Below are 3712 nucleotides of genomic sequence, written 5' to 3' on the forward strand. Positions count from 1 at the left end.
AGAAACGTAGGAAACATACTCACCTTGAGTAATAAAAACAGGTTACCCGTAGGAACTTGTAGGAATTGGAAATTTTGCATGGAAGAAATCTGATGCAGGCTGCATAAGTTTAGCAGTCTTACGCAGACTTGAGATTTCATTCAGTTTTCCTCTGAATTATGGGCATGAACTGCCCTGTTTAGCTTTGGATAACCTACAGTAAATTAAGTATCCTCTGCATGAGTGATTGAGACCAGAAACTAAGGAAGTAAAGGCGAGAAAATGTCAAAGGATAAGCTACTGTTTTGCTGGAAAATTTAGTGACTGCAACCGAAAGAGAGAAGAAAGAAACTTTGGTGATCCTCTATAAACTTTAACTCCTAAACCTGTGTAATAAGTGTAACATGTTATACGGACTTTAAACCTCAACTAAATACTAAAGTAGAAATGAGTGCAGGTTGGTTGGCCGAGGGAGTAAAGCAGAATGTGCTTCTGTCCAGCCATTTTTTACCCTGAAAATGTGAGAACTGGATGTCGATGTCTTTATAGGAAATGTAGGTCTATGTCTTAACTTCGAAACACTATAAAATTCGCCTCAATCCGATAAGTGTAGCTCTAGTTATGATCAAAACACCAGAGGTTGGCAAAGCTGCCTTTCTCGCTGCCTTTCTTTTGCTCCCGAATGCATTTTGCTTTGATGCTGGCCTTGAGGAAACCAATTTTTGAACAGCAATCCTTCTAATTTCCAACTTTGTAAGCTTTCATAAATGATAGCTATAGTTGCTCTGAGATTTAATTACTATATATAGTTGCACGAGTAGAGTTAAGCTAAAGCAAATGAGAGGAAAACTCATGATAGTTATATACCTAAATTGGCTTCTAATCACTTAATATTATCTTCACAAATATTTTAAAGACTATAAAATTTGAGGGATTGGTGTAGTGGAATATAAAATTTAATTTACGAATAACCTAGAGTTTAATTAATTTAAAAGGGAACAAATGGAGCGTCTATAAGCTGTAATTAACGAATATTGAATTGAGAAAGATATATTCCTGATTTAAATATTATACAAGGATACAAACTTGGGAAAAATGTATAAATCTTAGTTTAAAATAATAAAGTTAATAAATCTTGAAATAAAATGTAAAATAAATATTAAATACTATATTTTGTATTTTAAAGTCAAACTTGACTTTAATCGACCAAATAATAGGATAATAAATAATAAGTGAACATCTACAAATTATATATTTACTTTGGAATTATGAACTTGTCTCAGGAAATAGCTGTAAGCCAGGAAACGAACCCCAGGCTCGAGAATAATTTATTTGGGTATTTGGTGAGTGTTTTCCGAATTTATGTGTTTAACTGTTTATGTGTATTTAAGTGAAATTATGTAACAAATGTGCTTATCATGAATTATTACTAAATGATTCCTTGTGAAGTGTATCTCAATTGTCCCTCGCCTTCTAAGTCGAGGGCGTACTTTATCGCACTTAGCTTAGTTGAGTTTGAAGGTCGCTAATTGATTGAATATTACTGTAAGTGTACATGAATGTAAGCCATATGTGTGTCTCACCGCATCGGCTGAATTGGGCCCCAAAACCCTCTGTTTAACGGACTATTCGAGCTAGCAAAGGGCTTGGTCGGGTAGGACGATAGCTTTGGGTACATGTTTCGGTATACTCGAGTATTACCATGAGGTTGGGAGATTATTGAACTGATTACTGAATGTAGGGGATTGTTTATTGTTTTGGAGGACATAAGGAGGTGAATTGGGGGAATGTGCAATGATATTGAAATGAATGTACAATAACAGTGAAATGAGTGTCTTTTGACACTGAAATGAATGCTCAATTACAATGACAGTGAAATGAGTGTCTTTGGACACTGAAATGAATGCTCAATGACATTGAAATGACTCCCAAGAGGAGTACGTATCCTTTTGAAAGTGATTGTTCAGTGAAATGTGCACTACTTGCTTAATTGTACTGATTTAAGTGTTTGTTAAATGTTACTTGCTCGGCAAACCTCACTGAGCTTTAGCTCAGCCCTTTAGTTTTGTTTTCCTTATAGGAGTTGGTGGTTGGGAAACTAATGAGGGATCTTAGGGAGTTAACGTGAAGATTTTTTGTGATTGTAAATCCTTTAGTTTCATATTATGGTTGAAACTTTTGTATTAAACTTGGTATTGTAAAAGATTTGAGCATTTGGTTTTGGTTTATCAAAATATTATCTCTGAAGTTAATATAAGTGAGTGAGCCCTGGCGAGAGCCAGACAGGTGATCCGCTAACTTTTAGGATATGCCCTAGGAGAAGGTGGGGTCGTCACATTTTAATTGTAAAAATTTCATGTTTTTATAGGTTTTATGATTCAATCATCAAATGGCATGAATTGAGAAGATAATTGGATGATTGATGATGGTTTGAAGTGATAAAAAGAGAATATGAAGTGCAAGAGATGAAATGCAAATAAAGGAAGTTTTCAGCTTTGACACCTTATGGTATTTCGGCTCTATCTTGAGTTATAAGTATTGGATTGAGGTGATTCTTGAATCATTTTGAAACTAAGAGATAAATCTATATTTGATATGAAGACATTGAGGTCCAGTTTGTGAGGACTTGCAAAATTCTCCATATTTTCTCAAAATTTCCTTTTATTTTGTATAAGTTACTTTATAATTGCTTTACCACTAAATTACTCCCTCAATAGTTGTAATAAATCATAGAATTGAGAGTTTTACCTTTACTTTTAAAGTTAGGGTAAACTAGGGTTTTTACGTATTTTGGTAGTATGATTAATTGATGAGGTGTGTGTACTAAATTTGGTGGATAAGAATGAGTATTAGATAAGAGGAAGTGTGTGATTAGAAGTGCTAATAATAAGTTAGTGAATCATAAGTTAAAACACAAGTACGAGAGAGTTAAGGAAAATAGGCTTGAACTGACGTGGACCATTTGTTATCGATTGAATACACCACTTGACCAATATTTTCTTACCCTAATCCTCTTGTTTTTATTTCAGCTAATTAACCCTAGATTAAGCCCTAAACCAGCCGAAAATGTTGACTAAAGAAAAGTGAGAAAAAAATTAAGAAGGAATCTTGTTGTGCCAAGTGTTGGCAATCTAAGGGTGGTTGACCAAGCCAAATTCTTTCCTTCTTATCTTCCATTTTGGCTAATATTCCTTCATTATTTCTTCTTGTTGGCCGAGAGCAAAGAGAGGAGAAAGAGGGAAGAAAACTTCCAATTCCAACCTTGATTTTAGCCATGTTTGAGTTGAATCACAAAAACCAAACCGATTAAACTTGCATCTTGGTGCTTAGGAAGCTAGGAGTGGCGAAATTCTTGGGAGAAATTGCTTGGTTCCTCACTTTCAAGAAGGTTTTGGAAGGTATAAGTTCATCCACTTCTTGTCTCTACTTTAATCTTGCTAGATATGCTATAGAAGTTTTGAATTTTGGAATATATTGGATGATACTCTAGTTTTGGTGTTGATTAATGAAATTTCAGCTAGGATTTGGGAATTTTCAGCCTTGATTATGTTGTTTAACTAGCAAATGTTGGTATTGAGCTTGGATATGGAATTTGTGAGGTGATTAGTAGCATGATTGTGATTTTTAGCCTTAAAAGATGAAATTTCAGCCTTGGTGAGAAAATTCCAACTTTGGTATTGGTTGATTATTTGCTAGAAATGAGTTATATTTGGATGGTTTTTAGCCTAGATGA

The sequence above is a fragment of the Coffea eugenioides genome, chromosome 9 (assembly GCF_003713205.1).
Source record: "Coffea eugenioides isolate CCC68of chromosome 9, Ceug_1.0, whole genome shotgun sequence".
Lineage (NCBI taxonomy): Eukaryota > Viridiplantae > Streptophyta > Magnoliopsida > Gentianales > Rubiaceae > Coffea > Coffea eugenioides.